Source organism: Camellia sinensis, chromosome 9 (assembly GCF_055761805.1).
Source record: "Camellia sinensis isolate YWXY chromosome 9, ASM5576180v1, whole genome shotgun sequence".
NCBI classification, from domain to species: Eukaryota; Viridiplantae; Streptophyta; class Magnoliopsida; order Ericales; family Theaceae; genus Camellia; species Camellia sinensis.
In genome coordinates this window covers 138,549,497-138,562,831 of record NC_138969.1, presented here as the reverse complement: position 1 = coordinate 138,562,831, position 13,335 = coordinate 138,549,497, and positions in this window count along the sequence as shown.

Here is a 13,335-nt window from a genome sequence, read left to right as displayed (position 1 = left end):
AAAGAAGTTTTTGAAACTTTATTTTGTTGCAAAAAATATTTAAGAACCAATTCTATTGTATAGTCAGTAAAAAGTCATTCCGAAAAGTTCAAGAAAGGCTTTTAATGACAAAATTTTAAAAATGTCACTAAGAAATGCACTTTTGGGGACAAAATAATTCGGTCTCAAAAGAGTTTTCTTTTTTAGGCAAAAATTTTGATTCCAAAGAGATAATAATTCATTATTAATGTCCAATTTTCATTGCTAAATGTTAGAAATTGGGCGCCCATGTGGCATGACCCTTTGAACCTTTTGAACCTTATCCATGTAAGTTTGAATTTGAATTCAAAACTTACTTGGAAAACCACTCAGGATATCCATATCTGTCATATCAATTGATATAGATAGATAAGATATTATCCTATATATCTGATATGATATGGGATATGGGTGATTAAGAGAAAAACAACGTATGTCGTATGTTTTTCCCATATACTGATTCTCTCCCAAAATACAACGATCAAGAGCCATTTTGCACTGTGACTTGTGTGGGTGATATTCATTTTGTAATATCACTCCATTGCTAGGTTGATTGATCAGATTCAGGAAGCACGTGATTTACCCACGAGATCCTTCAATTCAGACTCTGCAGAAAAAAAGTATCACCATAATTTTTCATCCGTTGTGTTTATACTTTAATTTACATTGGTATCAAAGCATGGATGGGTATTTTCGTATTTTCTTTAATCATGTGTATATTATATATATATATATATATATGTACACATTATATACATGAGTGTTTATAAAGGAGGAAAACTTCAACTCCCATTAGATTGAGAGTGTGGTACACCTCATTTTTATGTTCATTAAATGTGATTTTTGATGCCATAAATGTTTTTGTTGTGAAAAATGGAGTTCGGGAGTACCGAAATCGGACCAGAAAACAGCCCAAAAGGCGGCGCATGTGCCTCACGTGCCAGATGACGCCGTCAGCGGTGGGCACGCACTGCCACGCGCCTATAAGCGCGTCAGCCGCGCTGTCCACTCGCGCGCCGTCCGCGCCATACACGCGTGCCGCGTGCTGAGCCGTATGCCGAGCTGCGCACTGAGCCGCACCGTTTTTCCTCCGCCGGCTTGGCTGGCTTGGCTGCTGATGCATAAGGCTCTGTTTGTTCTGTTTTAAATTCTAAATCGCGTTAAATGGTCATAATTAATTCGTTATAGCTTTGTTTTAAGCGTGGTTGGTGCCGTTAGACTCAGAATTAAATTTTTTATCTTCTGTAAAATTTTGAAAATTTTTTGAAAATAAAAAATGTTTTTCCTGAAATAATAATTCATTATTTCTGGTTTAAAATGCAACTGGTGCTGCATGACTAAGTTCTGGGGATGATTTTTTTATTGTAGACTACTGTTGTAGTTTACTATTTACTGGTATAGTTATAGCATTTTACCAGATTCTGGAATATTTATTTCTAATTTTATGTGTGTTTATTAGTTATTTAAAATTTCAGAAAATACCAGAAAATTCCAGAAGTGATATAGTTTCTGTTATGGCATAATTTGAATATTAAATACAACATATTGTTATTTTTTTCCTAGAATTTCTAATATGTTGTAATTAGAATAGCATGTTTAATTGTTATTTGTTTAAATTCCATTATTAATTGTGACATAGCATGAGTTGGTTGTGAATTTACATTATGATGCTATTGTATGGAATTAGAATTTTTTATCATGCTTTTAGACATGCCATAGTCAGCGGGAGGTTATTCGGTTGAGAGAAATCTTTGTAGATTAACTCCCGAAAATCAATATTTTGTGCATAAATTAAATTAAATTTCGGATAATTGTCACTTGTGGCGCAAGAGATGATTACGAGCATAGCAGATTTTCGATTTTGCGACTTGCGTAATATTGTCACTATTTAATTTAAATTTTTGTGGCAAAATTATATTATGCTAATCAAATTAATCCCAATGCAAATTTCTCTCTAAATTGACTTAGCTTATGGAAGTTAATTGGTTAACCTAGACTTAGTAAAGATATTCAAATGTGAACAATGTAATCCCATTCTTTAGATGGGCAAAAGTCTTGGAGACTTTAGGTCAAGCCTTAATTGAGCCAAAGTAAGGAAACATGACTCAAAGTCGCCGTGGTTTTGTTGCCTTGTTTGACATAATAAAAACTAATGTGTGCACTATGGTTAGCGGCACGCTACGTAGTTTTGGTTGGCGAGTTTTAGAGTTATGAAATTATTAAGCCCTCAATAGATCTGTATATGATCTTGACTATTGAGTTGAGCGGATTGACTTTGTAATTTGACTTGTAAATAATGTTACATCATTGGATGAAGTAACATTCAAGAGTCACGTCATCCAAGAAATGCGAGCTTAAATAAATTAGTCATTAAGTGTAAGACGAGTAGCCAGTATGAGCAGTGTTTTGCTCTCTACCCAATTATTGGGAGTGGATGGAGCAAAATTTCATGCACTATAATAATGTGCGTTGAAATATCACGTGAAGTTAAAAGATTAACGCTTAGAAGCTGCAAAATCTATTAACACTAAGTGAAAAGATTAGCGCTTAGTGGCTGCAAAATCTATTAGCATTGCCAACTTGTCTAAGTCTGGACACTTACTGTTTCCACACTTGAGTGTGAGACATGAGGAGGGGCTTCTTTGTATGATTCCTTAGCTAGGCTAACGTTTTTGAATAACATTTACCACTAAGCGCAAACGTTGCAGCATAATAATGAAAAGGTCAAGGACGACAAGGTTGTTATGACTCTAAGAATTTGACGCATGGCTCGTGAGAGCATTGTGTTGAATTAGACTCTTTAGCCTAATTCGCACTTAAGTTACTTCAGGAGCTGTCATAGTTGATAGCTTATTCTCTCCTTCTTGTGGATAGTAGAATTAATTGCAAGTAACTATGAAGCGAGAAATAGATATGGCAAGAGGAGTATCATCATCTTTCAACTAGATGCAATAAAGTATATGGAGAATAAAATTGACTTGAAAGTGCAGGGGATTAGCACTTACTAGTTAAGTTTGCAACTTAGGCGCACTTGATATCTCCATGACATCCTTTTATGATCTAGTGAATATGAATTAGTCGCGAGTCATTACCTAGTTGGGCCTAAACCTTTAAAACTTGTCTTCGAGAACTCACACATTAAGATGATTGGAATTAGTTTATGACATTGGTCATGAACCAGTGGCTTATTATACTTAATCACATTAATGAGATGATGACACGATGGTTTGAGTAGGCCTTCTTGGGCCCACTCGCTTATGACATCTTGCTCTCACGTGAATGTGTAACTTTGTTCGCAATGGGTGCGCACAAGTAAGAAGGAAAGCCATAGAAGGTCATTTGTTATGGCGCATTTAGTCCACTATGATATTTGTGACTAGATATGTGTATGGGTATGATAGCTAAGCCTCAATCTTGACACATTTATAGATTACGATACGCATCTGAGTCAAGACTATTTGATCTCCCATAAGTTAAAAGTTTTGAGATGATTTTTGACATTGCACATATGAGGTTGAGATCAATTAGATAATAGCTTTCGTGCCTTTAGTTTTGACCAAGGTGTCGAGTATCTATTTGAGTTATTTTAGAAAACTCTGTGAATAGAGAGATGGATGCTTAGAAAATTGATTATTCCTGGTACTCAATAACACAATGGTGTAGTAGAGATAAGGAATTAAATATTGTTAATGTTAGGTGGATAATGGCGCAAAATGTTTCCCAATTGGGAATTGCACTAGTTTGTTGCCTATATCCCTAACTAAGTGCCCTCCATATCAGATTTTACACTCCATTTGAGTAATGGGATAGCGGAGAGCCATCTATGGGCGATCTGTAACCGTTAAGCAGCTTATCTTTATTTTACTTCTCATAAGATTGCGAAGTTAAGACCTAGGGTTCTATAGGACATTATTGTATACTGTCTTGTAAACACAAAGGGTCGTGTGGGGCATTATTGTATGCGGTCATGTAAACCCTCCGGGTCATGTGCATATAGGTAAGCAGCTCTGTGGTAGTGTAACTAAGTCACATAAAGTTTTATTAGTAAATGTGACGTGAATAGAGTTTTTGGAACTCTATAAGATAGAGAATTCTAAGCATAGCGCTCTATGTAGCCTAGTTGAAAATGGAAAGAAATTTCCAATATCCTAGGGACAGTGGGAGCGATGTCCCTACTAATGGATTACTCCATTAGAGAAAAATACTCTACATTTTTAGTTGCGTGGTAGCGAATGTGAAAATTTTCCACATCATCACTGGGTGATTGAGAGGGAAACATTCATGATTGCTTCGCAAGATGACAAAGAGCCTAGGATAATGCCAAAGGCTCTAGTCCCCTGTTTTTAGAAAGTGGATTAATGTTGCGCACTTTAAGACAAAGTCTTTGAGAATTAGCCATTTCTATAATTTGGTTGACTTTCCATTATGACGCGACAATGTTCTAAAGTTATGCGTAATTTGGATAGTCATTGTTGAGGCATAAGGTTCGCTAAATACCGAAAAGTCACACCATTGAGGAAAGTGTAGACCATGGGAAGACTTCCTCCTGGGGAATGAGGTTATTTTGACTTAGGCTATGATTGACATAAGTTCGGAACATTGATTTGTGGACATTGTGACCCAACTTTCTCGTTAGAGAATTGGATAAGTAGATCCGTAGGGATTTACCTTCTGCTTTTATGGTGAAAAGTTAGGAGCGTAAAAAGGTTGCTAATTCCAATAAATCTTTTACAGCCTAAAACAGTTATCCAAATAGTGGTTCTTAGATTTCGTCAAGCCATGATAGGCCAACGATGATCGATGATGACCACTGAGGCATGATCAATGGTCCAAAAAGAAGTTTTTCATTACTTAGTCATTATGAGCCAGGAATTTATAAGGTTGTCGCCACCTAGGGTGGGAAGTCCTCTATTTTAGATATGATGGACATGGGTGATGTAATTTATATGCTCAGATGTACGATCCTTAAGGATTGTTTTGGGAAAATTCTCGGTTTGTTTTCGATGACTTACATAAGGAATATCCTAGAATGATTCTAGATGCAAAATTGCAAACCCATTGACTTACGTATCGGTAAAAGCCAGAGCCTTAGCTATTGAGTGTATCATCGTATTGTCTTTGGGAGAAACAGATGACCTATATTCCTTGATCTTTTCTTTGTTGTGGGACCTAAAGTACGCTTTGTGGGCGTATTCGGCATGATAAGTGTTATCTTTGGTAAATGGTCAACTGAGTTGTTTAGACATTGACCTTGCTCATTAGACTGTGGATAGAATGTTTTACTAGTAGTATATTATTTGCTCCTTGTAAGATTCAATGCGCTAGTTGGGCGCATCAAGAATGAACGCAAATTGGTCACCAAAATATCTTTAGAGAGGTTATTGCGCAAGAGGTAGTGATCTTAAATCACTTCATGTAAGGTGCACATGGTGGATTCCGTTGTATATACTTATCGCAAGAGGTGCTGATAAGGCTTATGTTTGGAATCTAGAATTGCACAAGCTGTGGTGAATTTTTTTTTTTAAATCGATCACTTATTTTGAGATGATGGGATGTTGACACTATTATGGTTTGTGTCATAATGATTAGAAGATGATGATGTCAGCAGGCAAGATTGGCTCACTCACACAAGCAATCGCCCTTGGCGCTTGGGAGTGAGCAAGGATGAGACTAGTGGTTTATTTTTTATTTGGAGCCAAGAGAGGCTTAAATAATCTACTATGTATGTCGCCTTGGTTACAACCAAGATGAGGTCGTGTTAAGGACCAAACATGGATGTCAGTACCCACTTTCCATGTTGTGCTTGTTATGATTAGCCAGATGCGAGATCTCATTTGGCACCTGAAAGGCGAGCAAATAGAGAATTCGGGTTAGGAGCTAAATAGCGAGTAGACTAATAGTTGTACGGTGTATCGAGGATGACGTCACTCTTTTGGAAGAGTTACTCCACCGTAACATGTATTCATGCTATATGTGCTTGGCGACTGAGTAATGAGGTGAGAGAATGGATCCCTGTTTCCTCACCGTGTGAGTCTTACGTGTCATTATTGTGAGAACCCAAATATACAAATCAAGTAAATAATTAAATAATAATAATTTCACAATCTCAAATATTTTGGTGGTGAATCCTAAAGTGCAAATTAAATATTTGGAATGTCTTTTAATTAATTTTAAAACCTAAAATAAATTTATGGTGAAAGTCTTTAATTTAGAGGCAAGGTTTATTATAAATAGAAAAAAAAATAGAGAAGAGGGTGTGGCTTGAACTCTAGACCACAAAATTAATAAATAAAGTTCTTACCATTTGAGTTGTATATAACTTATAGATATATTTTGTATATTTATCTATTTATTTGACGTACACATGCTTTAGGTGTATCCAACCACTAGTATAAAATAAAAACAAAACAAAACCCTAGCATTTCTAACAATTTCCCTAGCAATAGCAGCAGCAGCAGCAGCCGTGAGAGATAAGAGAAACAAAAGGTTGCAACTAATTATGGATGGAATTGGGTGTGTTGTGCTGTGTGTGATCATCAAAGGATGGCCCTCCTAGGTTTTCTTCTCTTCTTTCCTTGTTCTCCATCCTTATTCTATAATTATTTTATTCATTCATGGAGAGGTTGTAGGTTTATGTATTTTGTATATATATATATATATACACTGTTAAAAAATCCGAGGAGCTAAATTTATGTGTAAAGAATGGGTGTAATTCTTAGTTCAAAAAAATTCTGCACAGAATCGTAAACTTTAAAAATCAAGAAACTATCTCAAACGGATGAATTTTTAACTGAAATTTTTACAGTAGATTAATTACATATTGAATTGCATATCTGATTTTTTCATAATATTTGGGAGTCAAAATCCATATAAACTGATGCGTTCAAATCTGTCTAGAAAACTGGTTTTAAACAGTACATTCGGGAGTGTTGTTCTCTTTGGGTATAAATCCAAAAATTATCAAATTAGCGTCATTAGAACCGGTTATGAGTCTAGTTTTGTACGTTTTTGGCCTTGCATTGATTGCTCATATATACTAAGAGAACCATCAATTTCTTTAAAGTGCTGTAGAAAACAACCTGTTGGATATAACAAATTGTAGATAATTATTTTGATAAGCAAATCAAGTGAAACCAATTGGGTTTGAAACTTAGGATATATTAGTTGATATCTGGAGGTTTTTGAAATTTTTCGACTAGCGTGGAGTGGTTTTTTTAATTTTCAAAGTTAGCGAATAGGTTGGGAAGGCTTGTTTGAAATTCTGTTTTATCTTAAAGTCAAAATTAATTAAGTTTTGACCGGAACCCATGTCTTGGGTGATTTTAAACCTTGAAGAACATGAACTTAGGTAATATTTAAGAGTAACGGTGAGTTGGGTTGAGCCGTGTTAGTGCGCTTTAGTTGAGGTTACTTAGTTCCTATTTTTTAGTATTTTTAAATTAGTTGTGACGTGTAGTTTTTATACTTGGTTCAGGGCACTAGTTGGACTTTTACACTCTATTCGAGGATTATATTATTTCATTTTCAGGTGAGTAGTTTCATGCTACATATTTTTATAAATGTTTCCCTACCCTAAACTGTTGGAAAATTAAATTGTTGTTTCAAAACTAAACTTTTTGATAAATTATTATATTATCAATGGAATCAAATTATTTCTGAAACATGTGTAAACTTGGCATACTGTAAAATATTTGTTTTGGTCTCATGTTTATAATGATGAACTACCATGTTTGGCGAAACTGATGTGTATTGATTATTGGGACCATGTGTGTTTTTAGTCCAAGGAAATTATTCCACTGTGTGTGGTGACTCTGGCCACTAGGGAACAGATCCGGGTTAGGCTGTGATGACTCTAGTGCTCAACAATTGTAAGGAAAAGACCTTTAAAAACAACTAGGTGACCTTCAATCGGATCGTCTTTGAGAAAAGGCCCAGGTGCCACCCTGAGGATGACTCTTAGTTCGACAAAGGATCCAACGGGGCTTATAGCCTTGAGAACTGTGTGGCATATTATTTGTTTTTATTGGTACCCAGAAAATTATTGGTGTTCATGTTATAATCTGCTTTAAGTGGAAAATGTTGTTTATCATGTTCTTGCGAGACATGAGTATTTTAAGTGTTGAACTGTGGAACCTTCTTTTTGAAACAGATTGTATTTATCAAACTGTATGTCAATCTAGTTTCTGTGATATATATCTTATTTTAGAATTGAACCCTGTTTTCAAAACTGTATTTACTATCCATGTTGCTACTCACTGAGCTATCAGCTGATTTAGTTGTTTACCATTTCCAGGTGTTAGAAGGACTTAGAGTCGACTCATGGCGTAGCGGGGACTCAATTGCATGGACTTCTAGGGCATTTATTTAATTTGTTTTAGGTTGCTTTGTCGAGTTTTGTGCATACATTGTGGTTGAGTTTTATTTAGAATTATTTTATTTTGTGGGCAGTTTGTGTCCCATTTAGTATATATATATATTTTTAGGAAGTTGGTTATGACTTGTTTTCAATTGTGGCATGTCACTGGATTGAATTTTGATTTATATATTTCTGGGCTATCATCACATTTATTCTTTATGGTTTTGGATTCATGTTTAGGCTTACGTGTGCCTTGGGCTAAGTCCCTGTGGGCCACGGCCGGTCATGCCCGGATTTGGGGTGTGACAATTGTGGTATCAGAGCTATAGTTTATCAAGTTACGTACCTTGCATTTCATCATTTAGACAAGGTCAGAGTCCTTATAGTCCTTAGTAGTGTGTGGTTGAGTCAGTTTTGTTTAAACTTATGTTGAATCTTTCTTGATTTCATTTTGAAGGTTAAAAGTTGGTACCTAGATATTTACACGGATTGTTGATTCTTTGTGAGCGTTTGATGTTTGTATTATCGTATGTAATTCATTAGAAGAAACAGTAGTGTTGGGAGATGTCTGTAGATCTTGTGAGATAAAGATGGATGGTAGGATTTTTGCAGTCGATTTGATTTCCTTAGAGATAAAGGATTTTTATGTGATTTTGGGGATGGATTGGTTGACAAAGCATCTTGTCTTTGTTGATTATTTTAGAAAGAGGGTAGTTTTTTCTATGCTGGGACAACCTGAGTTTTTCTTTCAGGGGGGTAGGAAAGGGTCTTCTATCTATTTTACTTCTTCCTTTTAGGCTAACCGAATGTTGAGAAAAGGGTAACATGGTTACTTAGCTTGTGTGGTGATGTAGACACCCCATTTTTGACCGGCCTTGAGACTCAGACGTCACCAGTTGAGCACTCGGTGATACTGCATATTGTGCTCGTTCAGAAGTTTCAGAGTCTCGGCTGCGAGCCTTGCCTCCGGACTTCCGGACTCTTTCATGCTTTGCCTCGGTTTGCGAACGAGGCTCTGTTTTCTCTATTTTCTCTTCGCGAGGGAGGGAGAGGTCTCCTAGATCATCTCTCAGTGGCCGTAGGCTACGTTTTGTGGTCGTAGGCCATTTTGCCCATTTGGAGTCCAGTTTCCGATTTTTCAGAGCCGTTGGCCGTGTGCCTCGGTTCGGGACCGCTTAACCACCTCCATTTGCTCCGGTTTTTGGAATAATTCTTATTTGCTCCCTTTTGAGGGACACTGTGGCCCGAGAAACCGACTTCGTGGTCGAACATCACTCCCGGTGCCTAACAACCAGTTTTTAGGGCCTCGAACTGCGTGTTTCGGCCCCCGAACCTTCGTTTTGCATTGGTTTTGGTTCATTTTTGGCGGGGACCTCTGTTTCATTGGTAAGAAGGCCATAGAAGGGTGGGAGGCCAGTAATTGTTCTGTCAGCCAACTTTATCCCTTCATCGCCCTCCGTCGCCCATTTTTCCTCACTTCAAAGCCAATGTTGAACACCCTTGGGCCATTTTCTTGAACCCCAAACCTCATATTCGTGATGTACACATCTGGGAGGCCACCATTATTTGGTGGCCGGCCAGTAATTGCTGTTGACCCTTTTGAACCCCTTTGAAAAGTGGGTTGTTCTCTCTCCTAGTTCACTTTTTCCAGTGTTTAACCACAGGGTTATGTTGTGCACACATGGGAGGCCACCAATTTGGGGTGGCCGGCCACTAATTATCATTGAACCTTTTGACCCTTGGCCGGCCGGCCATGGGAGGTAGCCGGCCGGCCACCTACAACCTAGATAAGCAGCCGGCCTTGCTCCTTGCATCAAGTACAGTGCAGATATGCATCTGTTTTCCCCCCAGATTGTGTATCCGGGGGGGTGCATTTTTTGGGGGAAACTTGATTGTTTTCCCTCCATTTTCCCCCCTTTTTCCCCCCTTTTTTGGCTATATAACAAAAGCTCCAGCTCTGCTATTAGGGTTACAAAATTTCCCTTTGAGCTCTTGCCTTATATCTCTCTCTCTCTCTCTATATCTCCAAGCCCCAAAACCCTCAAGTTCCTACACCCTTCTCTACACCACCACCTAGCACCATACCTCCAACCTCCATTGCAGCCATTTGAAGTTATTTTCCAGAGCCCAGGAGTGCTGGAACTCAAGCCAAAGAGCTGCCAAAGACAAGTCTTCAAGGGTGAGCTTCTATTTTCCCTTTTCTACCATTTTCTTGATCTATTTGTAAGTCATTCTTGCTTGCTGTTTTGGGCTCCTACCCTAACTGGGACTAGGCTTATTTTGAGCAATTGTTCATGTTTGTTTAAGGGCCTCTCACTGTTTGAGGCCTCCTTGTTGCACTTGCTTCATTATCCCTCTTGTATGCATATTCCTTGTGTAGTATTTTTGGCCTACGTGTATACTGTTTTGAGGCATGTCATAAAATGAAAAGTTGCTTATTTTGAGCCCTTCTTCAATGTTGTTGAAGGGATCATCACTTTTTGAGGCTTCTATCTTCCACTTACCTTTATATCTCTCTTTTGGCTCCATTTTTGCATGATTTGTTAGCCTCTTTTGCTTCTATTTTTGGGTTCTGGTCCGAACTAAAAATGACCTTATTTTGAACCCCTATTCATGTTTCATTCAGGGTCTTTCACTGTTTGAGGCATCCTTTATATACTTTGTGTTATATCTCTCTTTTGGGCCTTATTTTGCATAGCATTTTGAGCATTCTTGCATATTGTTTTGGGTCCGGCCATCGACTGTAAAGTGCAATATTTTAGGCCCCTCTTCAACATTGTTGAAGGGCCCCTTTGTGTTTGAGGCCAGCAACCACCACTTGCTTCTTTGACCCTCTTTTGGCCCATTTCTTGCATGAGAGCTTAGCCATACCTGTGTTGGTTTTTCTGGTTTGTTGTAAACTGTAAGATATCATATTTTGGGCCCCTATTCAACATTGTTGAAGGGCCCTCATCTGTTTGAGGTCTGCAGCTGTGACTTGCTTCTTTATCTCACATTTAGGGCCATTTTTGCATGCTAGTTTTGCCCTATTTGTGTTTGCTGTTTGGCCTCGCTTAGAACTGTAAACATGCTTGTTTTGGGGCTGCCTCGAATCTTTCTTCACATGTCATAATCAAATAATGCATGCTTGATGTAGCTACAAGTCATTTCATGTGCTTAATCTTGCATTTCGGGACCATTTCATGCATCGGGTGCTATATTGTCATGATTCGGGGCTGTTTCGAGTCATATTTTAGTGCTGAAATTTGCATGCTAGCATATCATATTTCATGCCTTGCCATGTCTTGATAGAGTGGCATTTTGTGCCTTAGGGTCGGTCCTCAGTTTGCGTGCACGCGTGCACGCATCTCGAGTTGTCTCATTTTCATCTTATGGCCTCTTATGCGAGTGTGGCTGAGGTCCACTTGTGTTGGTGTAAGTCCATTGTGCATTGTGTATGCCATTTTATTTCATAGCATTGTGTATGCTAGGTTGTATGTTAGCGCATTGTGTATGCCATGTTACCTCGTGCATTGTGTATGCCATTTCATAGCATTGTGTATGCTAGGTTGTATCTTAGTTGCATTTCATGCATATCATGCATATTGCATCATGCTTGGGATAGGGGTTAGCCCGAGCACGGGAAACGAGGGGCGTTTCGTACTCCGAGTGACGGAACGTGTCTCAATTCCCAGTCACCGACACTCCGGATTATCCATGATGGAGTTAGGTCTTGTTGTGTTTATATGTGCATTCATTCTATATTGAGTTGCACAATTCGACCCCTCGGCCATCATGCATCGATATGCGTGATTGGTGGCACGAGGATCGAGGCATGCATACATTTGTGAAAATACATTGCTATGCCCCTTTTCTGCTCTCTGTTGCAGCAAATCAAGAATTAGCAACCTTCCGGAGCATGGCGCGCTTTCCAAGAAGAAATGTAAAACAGAGGCTAATTGGGGCATCCCAGTGGATTTCCGCGCAAGGCAGCCCAGACATGCATCATCCGTCATCTGAAGAAGAGTCAAGGCAGTCCCTGGCTTGCATGCCAGTTTATTATTTTTTTTCTTAGTTAATTTGTAAATTAATTAGGAATTTGTATATATTTGGACTGTATTATTTGGACTGTACCATTTATTCGGACCCTCCGCGCGAAGGCACAACTGTAATAAGTGTGCGTGTGTGTGATGTATGTCTTACAACCCCACGTCTTTCTCCCTTTTATTTACCAGCTTATGATGGTTAGACTAGGGCATGTTTCAATCAGCATACAGTATGATAGCATGTTTGCATTCATTCATCTGTTTTGCATGCACCGGGCTCGGCGCATCATACTAACTGCATTGTATTTTCAATTCCAAATTGAATACATGTTAGTTGTAGCATTTCATATGCCATGTTTAGAATAGTCGAGCCTGCTATAGTTGCACTTTTGCATGTGTTGCATTAGGCACTTCTGTATAATTAGGATCATGCATGGATTTCTAATTAGCTTCTTTTTTGGCTTGGAGTACTCGGTAAGTTTTATGCTTTAGCATCCATTCATGTGTGTGAGTGACTGCCATGAATAGCATGCTTATCATGAGGCTATGTGCTTATGTGATATAACTGCCTGAATGCCTGTGGGTGAAGGTTGGGTTGTTTGGATTGGAACAAATCATTGACTGTGAGTTTTAAGCCCACTAGATAGTGGCAAAACCATCTTTTCTTAAGCCCACCTGAGGGTGGTAAAATCTGCATTTCAAGCCTACTTGCGAGTAGCAAACCATCTTTCAAAAACAAACATGAAATGTTTCGTTCCAATTCAGGCGACCCAGTCTATACTTGTATGCTGTGCGCATCACATAGTAATCTAGGCTAATAACCGGAATAAGAACACACAATGTTTTCAAAATTTGATATCATGGTTAGTAGAGGCCGATCTTTGATCGGGCGAGCGGGAGTGCTCACGAAGTGACCTTCCCCAATCGTACCCAAGT